This window comes from Astatotilapia calliptera, chromosome 12 (assembly GCF_900246225.1).
Source record: "Astatotilapia calliptera chromosome 12, fAstCal1.2, whole genome shotgun sequence".
In the NCBI taxonomy this organism is placed as follows: domain Eukaryota; kingdom Metazoa; phylum Chordata; class Actinopteri; order Cichliformes; family Cichlidae; genus Astatotilapia; species Astatotilapia calliptera.
In genome coordinates, this window is record NC_039313.1 from 2,997,461 (window position 1) to 3,011,953 (window position 14,493).

The 14,493-nt window shown below is 45.4% G+C and overlaps 1 protein-coding gene across 9 annotated transcripts in view; it reads right to left on the minus strand.

The window, feature by feature from the left end:
- fbrsl1 (fibrosin-like 1) overlaps positions 1 to 14,493 on the minus strand; it is a 284,283-nt gene that overhangs the window by 34,080 nt on the left and 235,710 nt on the right. The window lies entirely within an intron of this gene.

Sequence of the window (14,493 nt, forward strand, 5' to 3'; positions counted from 1 at the left end):
GCAGACCTTTAGTGGATTTGTCTCATTAGCTGGGAAGCAAACACAGATATATACTTTTGTTTTTTCAGTAAAAGGCTTATCCAGCCACAAATGTGGTCATAAGTGCTTAGAAGTAAAGTTCATCTCCCACACACAGCATTACACAGTCAATCAACAGTCTTCAATCAGCCAGTGCAGAGAACTCCCTCTGTACCAAGTGGTCCTAGTCTGATTTTTTTCCTGACGAGGAAACATTAGGTGGCACTGTTGTGCCACCTGAAATCCCTTAAAGGAAATGCTGTCAAAGACAGCAGAGACGGAGGAAGTCAGAAGATGGCTATGCAGCGTTACGAACACAAAGGCTCCAGCACCCTCTCTCTAGCCCTCAGAAATGATATTTCATTTTGTGTTATTTTTCAAGAAACGTACATATCTCACGAATAGAATATGTCTCTCATTTAATATCGACGACAGTATCAAAGTGATGACCAATCGTTTACAGACGTGGCTAATGCAAATGACACTGAGCAGCGGAGAGACCTGGTTGTCTATATTAAAATGGTTCTTGGGCAAACGCATGAAGAAGAAAGCCATCTGTAGTATATACTGTCATCTGTAGTATATATACACAGAAGGATTATTTTGCCCTTGAATTTAGAACACCTAATAAAAGTAACATCAGCTATTTCTGCAAAAAACATGGCCGCTGACCACACAGCAAGTCAAAACAGCAGCAAAGCCACATTGTTCAAAAACACTGTCTGCGTGCTTGGAGGACGGCATTAACCATGAAAACCCTCGGCCTGTAACAGCAGCCCATATAGGGGCTTTGTTTAAAGCCACTATTTCCCTTTGCTTTAGCTGCTCTCATCTGGGATCTGCCGACTTGTAAAAAGCTGCAAAAGCTGAACATATGTTCCACCCAAAGGGCCCGAGTGTCCTTAACTGCCATGCTTGTATTTTATGCGGCACAAAGGGAGCATATGTAAAGAATGAACAGTGAATCAGAGTGAGTACAAGAGAGACAGAGACAGAAAGAGAAAGCAAATGATTTTGTAAACACAGATGGCTGTCCTTGGCATCCCTGTTAGTACTTCACAAGTGTTTTGAGGACATCCTCTTCTTTCCAAGATCTCCCAATTTCTCCTCGGCTGCCACTGTGTTACTGTTCAGAACAATGTTTGCATGTCTGCGCTTGATGCCTCAGCTCAACACTCAACAAAATGCAGGTATTGAACCTAAAGGGAAGATGCCACAAAGTGCCTCTGAACGATTGCATCTGCCAGACACATTTAAAATGATTAAACAACACAAGATTTGCTCTAAGCCAGTGATGTTATGTCAGCACTATTAGGCTTGAATCGAGGACACATTAGGCATTTATTAAATTCTTCAACACCTCAGCAACAATTAGACAGCAACAATTGCAACTGTCTCAGTTACGCTAATAATTAACTGCAGCGCTTATAGGAAGACAGCTGGCGAATTTTGGGTAGTTCAATAACCTCAAGCAGACGTTGTAAGAAAAGGTCAATAACAGCTCTTCAGTCTCAGTGGGTGGAACATTCAAAGGAGGGCGAACACTCAGCTGAACTGCAATATTTCCTGTTTCCTCTTACAGTAGACAAGGTGAAAGACTATAGAGGAAAGACAGAGTGTTGTGCATTGCCCTCTTTCAGTCTCCCAGAACCAGGGCGCCAGCCTACAACACAGGCTCTTTGTTAGCTTTGGACGACATTAAACGCTCCAGTACCAAGCCTCAGCGCTGCAACAGCACAACCTCAGCCTTGAATCGCTGCCCTGGAGGCCCTGGAAGAAAAATATGGGCTCAGAATGAAATGAAGCTTGTCAAATGGACACGGGAGTTGGCTCGAGGACTCGCTTAGTGTGGCACAGGGTCACAAAACCAGAAAAGACAGGGTAGGTAATGCCATAACTCGGCGTAACAGTTGAAGCAATTGTTATGACCAGAGTGGTTCTCCAGACAGCTAGACAGACATAACACGTTCATGAGAAAGAGAACAGAAAACGCTTGTTCTTCACGTGCCAAGATCTCCTTATTCCTAATCTGGCTGTTTTCACTGTGCAGTGAGCTGTTTTATAGTGCAAATGTATTCCAAGTAACATCAACAACCAATATTTAGACTTTAATGCTGTGTTTTGCACCTGCCAAGTCTGCATGAGTCCGTTGTATAATCCACAATTACAAGGCCGGCTTGCAAAGAGCACTTCTTAAAAAGGCATGTCAAAGCAGAGCCCTGATGTTGCTAGCTGTTGTTTTTACAGAACTTTCTGGGTTTCGCTGGTCACGTTGACATTTTTTCACGGGGCTGTGCTGCTGGCAGTCTGAGTTGCCTGCGGTTGTGGTGTACAGAGGTCATGTATAACAAATTCTTCACACTCTCTTTGTTGAGGCAACACTGGGTGCCATTAAAAACAGATGGAGAAAGATGAGACAGAGGGGAAATATATATATAGAGAGAATGGGAGAGACAATGAAAAACAGAAAGAGGAGCAGAGGCCAGGTTTTCCAAAGGAAACGGGGAAATTTAACCATTTAAAAAATAATGGGGGAAATTCAAGCCACATTGCCTGGGAGCTAAAAGCCCTTGGAGCGGGCCGCAGGAAGCCTGACCTTTGTGGGGACCGTCTGCTATTTGAGCCTCGGGCTTCAGGGGCCTGGCCTCCTCTCTGGAGGGCCGTCAGCAGGCCTCAGCTTTCCTTCCCTATTCTATTCATTAGCCATGCTTTATGATTCAGCTTCCTCTGAGCCACACAAGAGCTCCCTGAGGAAAGAGACTGCTGGAGAGCTGGAGAAAAAAGGGAGCGAGACTCAGGGAGGGAGGGGGTAAGCAAGAAGGAGGTCATAGGGCCCAGCCAGGGCCCAGCTCTCAGCAGCTGTGAAATCCTCCCGTTTCCTCGGCAGGCGTAAAAAGGAACAAGAGGGAGAAGAAAAAGAAGGAGTCCAGGGAGGGAGCTTGGCCAGTAAACCCACCATCAGAGTGCTAACTCCCTAAAGAGCCACATGGAGAACCATAATTCCCAGATTTAGGGAATGCCAAATTACAAATTACACTGCTGTTTGTTTTAAAAAGTCCCCAACTTCCCCGAACACCAGTGACTTATTGACTGCATAAATCTCCAGATAATTGCAGAGTAGCAGAAGGAGAGCAGGACATTTCCTGCAAAGCCAAACGCATTTGCTTTCACAGCAAAGAAGCGAGGAGGAATAATCTTTGAAAATGTTCCACGTCCACGCTCCCTTTACTTAAAAACACAGCAAGCTAATTAATTTGGAAAATCTGAAACGAGCATAATTGCACTCTTTTTGTGTTGAAACGCTTCCCTGCTTAATTTTTCGCACAATGGGCCAACTGAGCGAGGCAACGTGGGCAGTAAGGGAGGGCAGTATAATCAGCTGAACGACCTTGAGGCATAAATTTATGAAAAGCATTGATCAGTTAAGGCTGTAATTTCACTGAGACAGGAAGGTCAGCAATTACCCAGATTCAATTAACCTCATTTAGTAAAGACTGCTGAGAGACCAGTTTCTCTCCCCCATCCACCAGACACCCCCCCCTCGTACTTTTTATCAAACGATCCCTCGGCCTCCAGCTACCTTTGATCTTACAGCTGCTCCTTGGAGCCAGAACAAATGACGTCCAAACAGGGTGAAATCTTACAGCCAAAGGTTAGGTAAACCCAGACTAAATACAAGCAGATTCCTAATATGGGCTCCTCCTGTTCTGTTCTCATGAAGGAGGAGCAACCCTTCCCCTCCCTGCAGAGAAATAATTTTTAAACAAGCTGGCAAAGCTATCACAACAGCTGTGGTGTGAAAACAAAGAAACCTGTTAGTAGGCTTTGTGGTGGGCTCACGCCTGTAAAGACTATAATTACAATTTAGTTCTGAGTCATTTGGCACGTACTATGTTCCTGACAGACCGTCGTAGGACAAGCACAGAGGTGGCTAATCTAAGCGCGTATATATACTCCAAACAAGTTTGCAAAATGACATTTTTCCTAATTGAAAAGGTGACTGTTGTAATTTGATTGACAGCTCAATAAGAGAGAAACAATTTAATGGGCAGCACCAAAAGACGATCAACTGACACGTACAGGAATACCATGGATACCAACTGAGCGTGTGCCTGTGCTGCAGCTAGCAGGAATGTTGTCCTACATAATCATGGGTAATAGAGCGGAGGAAGCAAACACAGCGCATCATATTGTCCGTGCTCCCCTGACTGGCAGGATGAGTGGGTCAAATGTCTTAGTGGAGGCAAAGACACTTGATGTTCCAGTGTAGGAGTACACAGCTGCTTTGTGCTGCACTGGTGTGACGTGCCGCTGAAAGACCTATCGGTAGCATGAAAGTGAACAGGAAGCCCACCTACCCCGAGAAGTGAAGTGCGCAAAAAGGACGTGTATCCTGAGATGGACGATCAGGCTCTCGATTACCCCGGCTGAACCTGTCTGACCGTGAATCCACACTTACTGCGCCCCCCTCCAACACCCACGTACACACAGTGTTAATTTGCTTCACTGCTTGGTGTTTCATCAATGTCAGATTCCTCCTTCACTGCCCTCTCTTCCAATTTTCCACTCACTGTCACCTGAAGCTGTGTCTCCTTTCAAAGTACAGGTCCATGTTTTGTCCTTGTTGTTGTTGATCTGGGAGATGGCCACCCGTGTTACTGTTTTAACACGCAATTACAGTAATTTGAAACCCTTATAAATACATATACAGTGGGGCAAAAAAGTATTTAGTCAGCCACCGATTGTGCAAGTTCCCCAACCTAAAATGATGACAGAGGTCAGTAATTTGCACCAGAGGTACACTTCAACTGTGAGAGACAGAATGTGGAAAAAAAATCCATGAATCCACATGGTAGGATTTGTAAAGAATTTATTGGTAAATCAGGGTGGAAAATAAGTATTTGGTCAATAACAAAAATACAACTCAATACTTTGTAACATAACCTTTGTTGGCAATAACAGAGGTCAAACGTTTACTATAGGTCTTTACCAGGTTTGCACACACAGTAGCTGGTATTTTGGCCCATTCCTCCATGCAGATCTTCTCGAGAGCAGTGATGTTTTGGGGCTGTCGCCGAGCAACACGGACTTTCAACTCCCGCCACAGATTTTCTATGGGGTTGAGGTCTGGAGACTGGCTAGGCCACTCCAAGACTTTCAAATGCTTCTTACGGAGCCACTCCTTTGTTGCCCGGGCGGTGTGTTTTGGATCATTGTCATGTTGGAAGACCCAGCCTCGTTTCATCTTCAAAGTTCTCACTGATGGAAGGAGGTTTTGGCTCAAAATCTCACGATACATGGCCCCATTCATTCTGTCTTTAACACGGATCAGTCGTCCTGTCCCCTTGGCAGAAAAACAGCCCCATAGCATGATGTTTCCACCCCCATGCTTCACAGTAGGTATGGTGTTCTTGGGATGCAACTCAGTATTCTTCTTCCTCCAAACACGACGAGTTGAGTTTATACCAAAAAGTTCTACTTTGGTTTCATCTGACCACATGACATTCTCCCAATCCTCTGCTGTATCATCCATGTGCTCTCTGGCAAACTTCAGACGGGCCTGGACATGCACTGGCTTCAGCAGCGGAACACGTCTGGCACTGCGGGATTTGATTCCCTGCCGTTGTAGTGTGTTACTGATGGTGACCTTTGTTACTTTGGTCCCAGCTCTCTGCAGGTCATTCACCAGGTCCCCCCGTGTGGTTCTGGGATCTTTGCTCACCGTTCTCATGATCATTTTGACCCCACGGGGTGAGATCTTGCGTGGAGCCCCAGATGGAGGGAGATTATCAGTGGTCTTGTATGTCTTCCATTTTCTGATGATTGCTCCCACAGTTGATTTTTTCACACCAAGCTGCTTGCCTATTGTAGATTCACTCTTCCCAGTCTGGTGCAGGTCTACAATACTTTTCCTGGTGTCCTTCGAAAGCTCTTTGGTCTTGGCCATGGCGGAGTTTGGAGTCTGACTGTTTGAGGCTGTGGACAGGTGTCTTTTATACAGATGATGAGTTCAAACAGGTGCCATTCATACAGGTAACGAGTGGGGGACAGAAAAGCTTCTTACAGAAGACGTTACAGGTCTGTGAGAGCCAGAGATTTTCCTTGTTTGAGGTGACCAAATGCTTATTTTCCACCCTGATTTACGAATAAATTCTTTACAAATCCTACCATGTGGATTCATGGATTTTTTTTTCACATTCTGTCTCTCACAGTTGAAGTGTACCTCTGGTGCAAATTACTGACCTCTGTCTTCATTTTAAGTGGGGGAACTTGCACAATCGGTGGCTGACTAAATACTTTTTTGCCCCACTGTATATAGAGAACACAATGTGGAACACCTACATTGAGAAGTGTATCTGTACAAAAACAACAAAAACGCACAAGCAAGACACAATAAGGGGTCCGTTTTTCCCTTCATATGGGAGTAGCATAGTGCTTCAATTAAGACTGCTATCAGCACCCACTCAGGGTCCTCAGTTACTGCCACCTTTTCACCCTAGACACCCGCTAATGCTACCTTTGCAATAAATGCCGCATTAGACATGCACAGTGGGCCTACAGCTCCCTGGCTGCAATGGGAGACACCAAATTAATTATCTCGCCTGCATTTGTCCTCGCGCTGTTCCAGAAACTTAATGACCTCCCGAGCGGTCGTTTATTATAAGTCGTAGCGATGCTTTGCATTCCCTGGGCAGAGAACATCTACCTTACCTTCAATTTCTACCCACCACTCTCACCACTCTCACCGCCGCCTGCTTGTCAGAACAGGTGTGGGCCAGCAAGACTGCAAACCCCCAGCGAGCATGATGAGATATATGGCGAAGAGAGAAGAAACGTCCCACGCAACTGTCAACCGACAGATACTCGCCTCAAATGGAGCATCATTAAGATGATAATGAATTCCGTAGTGGCTGTGGAGAATGGAGTGGCCTCCCCTCGCACACATGCAAAACACACGCAAACCTCTTTATGCTTGGCCCCGAGTGCCATTTTAACATGTAACATGTGTGTGTGCGTGTGTGTGTGTGCGTGTGTGTGTGTGCGTGTGTGACAGAGAGCCAGGGTTGAAAAGCTCCTGCTCCCTCTCCCCCTAGCAACAGAAGCAGGAAAATGAATGCAGAGAGAGCAGGGGGGCTTGGGCTTTGTGTAAAATATTACCCTTCGTCTCACTTACTGCACCCCACACTACCTATCCTCCCTCCCTGGCTGCGTAGCAGTTGCTAGCCCTTATCACCGCTGCCTGTCAGTTTAGTATACAAATTAGCAATCTATCAGGGGAATGCAGAGGTCCGTTTCATCAGTAGGGAGAAGGGAAGAGGCACGCATTGCATTAAAGCCTCTTGCCGCTGTAGACGGAAAGGGTCACAAATCAACGCTGCAGCGGGCCCACAGCCAGCACTAACCAGATAAGGAGAAATGAAGGAAAAGGGATGAGGCATATTTCACTAGAGAAGATCCAGACCTGCTCCAACTAAAGGATGGAGGTGGTGCTGGTGGTGGTGAGGTATAGGAATCGGGGAGGTCACAAATCACTATCTCAACCCCACAGAGGCACAGAAAGGATATGAGAAACAGGTATGGAATAAAAAGTAGAGAAATTCCATTTATAAAAGTGCCTTTGGTTGATTAACGGCTACAAATTGCAGGAAATTAGGGCTAACACATTCCCACTTTCTCCTGTTAAGTGAACCTGCGCATGTTAATACCAGCAGAGACAAAACAGCTGCTAAGGGCTCTCATTAAGTGGCATAATGCAATGAGGCACAGTCTAAATTGCAGCAATAAAAGCAGACAGACAAATCATCTCGACCATCGCAATCCATTTAACTCAATTAATGCACAACCAGCATCTGAGCTCAGTCGTTTAAAAGCATGTGCGGTTCGATCACTGGTCGGGCTGGGGGTTAAGTTCTGCTTAAAACCGCGGGCACGGGGAAAGAAAGAGATAAGGACAATGGGTGACGTAAAACAAAAGCAGGAGATAGCGATAGTTCTGTTCGGTGCGGCGCAGCTGACTGTGAAAAGAGCGTGGCCTCCTTTCCTTTTTAATGTCAGAATGTGTGCCAGCAGCGATAAGAAGCCAGGTAATCTCCCAGCGGAATCAGGGGGCTGTTCGTCATTACTCCCTGGCCCTGATATGGATCTGAGCACCTGATGACTTCTCTTGGCTCTCCGGGCTTCTCGGCAGCAGAGATGGCAGATAGCCCTTTAAGACATGGCTCACTGCTCCCTGATTGGCTGGTCAACAGCCACAACCAAATCCTGGCTCCCTCTGGGCGGCTGCGAGAAGGTATGATAGGAAAGGACACGGAAACTCACTCTCCCCATATCCACATCATCCCTTTGTTGTAAAGCCTTTACACCATTGTCAGCGTGGGTGGTGGAAAGTAAAAAAGCCTTTCTGGATGTTATTGTCTGAGAGGCAGGATAACAGACAGGCGGATTATTTCAAAAACAGCTTTCTCCAGAGCTCTCACAATGCGGCACCGTTGTTGCTGTGGAGAGGATCCTGGAGGAGATAATAATAATATTCCTAGTCAGAGCCTCTGCTGCAGTAGAGCTGCCTTCTAACAGAGAGATACACATCATTCTGACTGGCCCGCCGTGACATAATCGCCCTGCGGAGAGCTGCAGGCAAGCTTGGTAGGCAAACCACCTCTCACTGCAGCTTGTTAAGAGAAAGGTGGCTTTAAGCACTGCTCAATAGAAACTCCTATTGAACTCTTTTTTTTTCACTCCATCTGAACAATGTCTAGGTGAGTCATAGCACACCTCGGGCTACACAAGTTACACTCTTCCTTTTTTCCTCCTTCTTAAGATTGCAGTGCGCTTTTGACTCGAATTTGCTAAGAGGAAAAAAAAAACAAACTCGGCAGGATCTTAAATAATGCAGCGATAAAAAAGCTGTGACCCTTTCCATTGCCTCAACCCACACATGGTGAATTTCTTCTGCAGCAAAAGACAGCACCACAGAAAAGAAGAAAAGGCAGAGCTGGCACTACATGTAAATGTGTGGTAGGTTTGGTTTGCTCCTCTGGGCACGGACACCTTTAATGAGAGGAAAAAATGCGCAGCAAAAGGCAGATCTCAGTCGTACTATGCCAGTGATTTTGAGTAATATGAATCACCTCCCGTCTAACACAAATAAATATTGTTCTAATACCAGTGGGAGTGTAATGCCGACTCTCGCCTAGGAAAACTATGGGGGATCTAGGCTCCGCTCGCCAGCCTCTACGCTGCATCCCACAGAGCTTCCTTAACCCTACACTGTTAACATGCTATATGCTTGTGACCCTGTGACCTTTAGCACGACACTTATAGCTCGCAATTCGGTGTTTCGCAGAGGGGTTTGATAACGGCGACTCGCTCGTAAAAGAGAATTTAGAAATGTATCTCGGCATCGTTCTCGTGTCATCTGCCACCACGAAAGCTGACCGTGCTCGGGATCAAGATCAATACAACCACTTGCCCTGCAGGGGATGAAGTGGGACTCGGGCAGGGGACAGCAAGTGGTGGAGTGGAAAACTCTACCGTCTCACTTTAAGGCACACTATCTTCCCAAGCTAGCACAAACAAACATGGTATGCGCTATATAAAGTAGTCTCAGGCCACCTAAGCCCCCAGGTCATATTGGAAGGGGATGTGGCAAGTTAAGTGGAATTTACTTTTGATGCAGACATCGGGCCTCAGGTTTCAGGCAGATGTAACCCAAGCTGTTCCCTGAGGCTTTACCAGAAGGGGGGACAGGACACCTAACGCCCAGGCAGTCACCTTCAGAAATGCCTTCACCGCTCAGCTGGCCTTATAAAGGGAGGAGAATGCCAGTGTTGTCTGTTAAGGGTTAAAGTGACTTTTGACAGGGACAGACTTTAATTTCATTAGCAAACAAAGAGAGGTGAAGCTGCTATTGGATTTACCATCTAGTATATAAGCAGTAGATGAGGTTTGTTGCTACTGGACTGCTGTGTTCTGAGGATATAAGGGGAATTTAATATAGCACATAGACCCCAGCAGCCCACAGTACACCCACTGCTTTGTCACAGCCCTGAATCCTTTACACTTTGATGTTGCTGTTTCTTTTAAACACCACTGCTTCTTAAACGTATACAGGGTTTTGATTCAGGCGTTTCCTGAGTCTTTAATATGGAAAAGTGTGGGCCTAAACTAAGCTATAAATTCTCTGCCCCCCTTACATCTCTTTCATGGCATAGCGCTCGAGCTTTTCTGTCACCGACAGTCCAGATGTGTGACTTAATGTGGGGATGGTGGGAGTGTATAAATAACCATCATGAGATATCAGTGGGGCATGCCAGGAGCTTTGCTGTGGAAGGGAAGAAATGATGGAGGAGGTGGCGAGTGAGCTGTGTACCATTTGAGAATCCAGCAAAAGCTAGTTTAACACCAACGCGACAACTGCAGAGATCTTGTGGGAGAGCTTATGGCTTTAAACTTGACACTTACTGTGTGACAGCGTTTGAACACGCCACACTCTGAGGCGACCTTGACAGCGATCGTGTTTGTGGTGCTTTTTAATTTCAGTTATCGTTGCTTTCTGCCGCTGTGTGTGAAACGATAATGATATGCATTGATTTATGGTCATTGTGGGTTATACTGTCATGTCCAGACCAATAACAACGCATCAATACTGGACTCAAGGTCAGCTTTATTAACCTTATGATTCAGTTCAATTCCACTTTTATTTGTATAGCACCAATTCACAGTAGCAGTCATCTGAGGGCACCCTTCTACATTCAGTTAATTACTAGGAACTCACCACCGGCTGTATTTGAATCAACTGCACAACGATACAACGCTAACATTTTGTAATTGCCTGCTCTTTTAGGAGCCTTGGAGAACTCTGTAAATCCCAGTTGTATTAATCTCCAAGTAAAGCGTGGCACCTGAGGACAGAAGGATTTGATCTAGAATCTATCTGAATACAAACTCCTGGACAGAAGAGGAAAAAAGGCAGCGTGAGGAAGATGCATTCAAATTTCTTTGCACCGCTGGAACAGATTTATGAGCAGTCACTGAAGACAAGGCTGCTAAACATCGTTGGCCATGCCAAGTGTACGTGGAGCATCATTTGCTCTGGATTAAAATATAATGAAGCAAGTGAATGCATCTTTGTCTTACATGCAACTCCTTAAATTATTCAAGTGCACAAAAAAAACCCAACAGGCAAAGCATGTTCCCCAGAGCACTGATACCCTTTTCTAGGCTTGTTCGCGATGGCGACGATGAATATCTTAGTGCTTGTTAAAAGCTATGTTTTCCTTGTGTATGACTGGGAAAAAAGAGTCGTAAAAAGAATACCATGTTAAATGCAGAGGCAGGACATTTTCATTTCCAGTGTTGGCTCCAGTGACATTATTAAAGTTTGTGTTCATAGTGCACTGAATTGATTTTTGATTTTTTTGCAGTGTATGGGAAGAAGCAAGGTTTAAAAGGTCATTACCACAGTGCTGGATCGCTTTAACAAACCAGTCTGATGTCAATAAAACAAACCTGACGATCTCACTGTAAAATGCCTCTTCAATGTCGAGTTGTCTGCACTTACAAAAGGAAGCCTCTTCTAGCTTAAGCTGTGCAAAACCTTTTGTTATCTTTAAAAACTTGTTTGTTTTTTTCCTCCTGTAATTCTATGGCAACCCTCTATTTCCTTCGACTTACTTTCAACATTTGCATGTCCAGAAGCACTCAGCCTGGCTCAGGTGCCTTCTGCCTGTATTTGATTAAGAGATACGCAAACAGATGAAGTCAAGGCACCAGCTTGTGTGCTTAAGCAGCCTTTTCTCACATTTGAGAGAATCCTTGGATTAGCTGGTCCAGGCTCCTAGGCCTTTATACTGAATGCTATTCATTCAGCAGAGAAGAAAAGAAAAAAACGGTGTTTGCATTTCATGTCTGTCAGCGGTAAAGATGCATGTGGTTGAACTGTAGAAGCCAACGTAAACAGAGATGCAATTGAATGTGAACATAATAGCCAGAAGATGCCAGATGACACACTGAGCAGGAAAGAAAAAAAAAACATAAGCACATCTTTTTTTCTTGCACTTGTGTGTCAAGAGATTGAGTCAAAGCTTTGAGACTGGGCAAAGTAGGAAGATGAGGGATGTGGGGTGTCATCTCAAGTCACGCCTGACAAAAGCTGTTCTTGTTACTTCCCATCACACTCATCGCCATTGTTAAAGAAACACAGGCTGTTGCAGGTGCACACGAGTGCCAGCCACATTTAGTGTTTCCAGTCTTTATCCTATCACTGCTTGCAGTTATTGAAGGCAACTCTTCAGTTGCTGTATAAGATTCCCAAAATATGTTAATCCATGTTAAATGATAGATTTATCTTCAAAAAGATAAGTGCATCAAAAAGCAGTCCGCCTAGGGGGGACACTGGTTTGTAGTGTTAACGTTTTTTAAACATGCTCAGGTGCATTGCCACAGGGGCTCCCAACTGGCCTTGTGAACCCGCATGGCATCTCGTGCCACCCAACAACATGTAATTGGAGACTTAGCACGCTCTGTTGCACACCTGTAACGGGTCTCTGAACACTGAGATCCTTGCCCAAGCCGTCACCCACATCCAAGGCTGACAGGAGCCTGGCAGGAAGCCAGTGTAAGGAGGCAAGATCTTCTGGTACGCTGCCCTGGCACCCACCGCAGATCGATGCCTCCACACACAATTAGAGAGGCTAAAACAGATGTGCTCACAAGCCTCACTGCTCCATCTACACCATCAACTACTGTGACACCCCTTGCTTCTTATTAAAGGAACACAAACACACACATGTGCTCGCAATATCAAACAAAACACGAGCATGAAATCGTCCGGTTTGATTATCCAGAAAAAATATACTAGCAGCTTTTGCTAGCATAGCAATGCTTCCACACTGATTGGTCATAGTAGAAGAAAACGGGCAGAAGAAGGGTCAGTGGGAGCCGTTCTGTTGTCTCCTTCCCTCTCCTGCTGTGACAGATTTTAGCCTGTTTGTCTGACAGTGACACTTGTTCTATCAACTCAGCCCCCGCCCTGTCACTAACAGGTGGCCTGTCCCTCACAGCAAAGTCATTTGCTTTGCACAGCAGCAGTTGTGGGTAACCCCAGCCAAGCTGCATTTAGTTTTTCAGTATTACAACCCCAGCCAAAGACAGAGGCAGTGGAAGAATGCAGAGAAAAAGGCTGGGGGAAGGGAAGGGAGAAAAAAAACAACCTCCTCCGATCAAATAAATGCCACTGTAAGCACAAGTGACAAGTCTCGTTTGGGGTCGTCCCTGCTCAGGGCCTGAAAGGCCAGCACTGCCTCATCTCCTCAGCTATGTCTGCGAGCAAGGTGGGTGGGTTAGAGAGGGAGGGAGAAATGTCTGATTGGTGCCATAGCCAAGAGTGAGAGCAGGCCAATTATATTTCCTATCCCTCAAGAGAAGGCCAGAGCGAAGCCTCTGCCATCTCTCCTCTCCTCACCTCTCAAGACACTTCACATAGATAAATAAATGACAGCCCCACAGGGGCTTGGCCCAGTCTCCCAGAATACATTGCAGAGGCTGGCCGCTTGCCTGTCCGTTTGTCTTCACCTGGCATTACTGCAGATAGACATTTTTCACATTATTATCGTTGCATCGTCTCCATTGCCCTGTTCACTCACTGAGATGTGGTTGATGATGTCGGCAGAGGACCCGAGGAGATTGGAAGGAAATGTCTCCTGTCAAAGTCAGCATAGCCTAGCTTAGCAGAAATTTAACAAGTTCCCTGGGCTCTCTCCATTCACTCTCTGATGGAGCACGGAGCCAGGACATGGCCTGCTGACAGCCCTAGGCATGTCACTGTCACTGACACTTGATAGGCGAGAGAGGAAAGGCAAGAGGGCTGAACCCTACAAGGCTCACACTTAGCTACACAGCTCTATATTACTACTTTTCTTTAGACGTGCAAAAAAATTACCGTTGGAAATTTGACTTGATCTAACACAAACGGGACCAACTGAAATCGCTCTCGTGTTAACTAAACTACTCTGCAAATGACTATCTTTGAGTTGTCGCTATAAAATGCTTACAGCTTGAAAGAAAGCTAAACATGCCCGAACGTTAGTGTCTTTTTATCAAACATCATCCAACAGAGGAATACTCGAGCTTAAACTGCATGTGTAGTGCATGCACCTCTGCACAGTCTCACCATCCTCTGATGGTTAAACCGAAAACCAGATGCTTTGGATTAATGGGGAGAAAAAACAAAGCAAATAAAAGTGGAGGGTAGAATGGTATGTATTAACTATAATCAAAAAAGAAACAAAAGGGAGACCATGATGCTTTAATTACTTCTCACACATAGTTTTGTAGGACCAAGCCAGGCACTAAAAAGAAAGAAGAAAGCAACCCTTTTTAAAATTACAGACTCTCAATTGTAAACTAGGTCGAGGAATGACTATTTGCAACAGTACATAAGGGTCATTTTAGGTTAAAAACCAACAAGAATCAAAA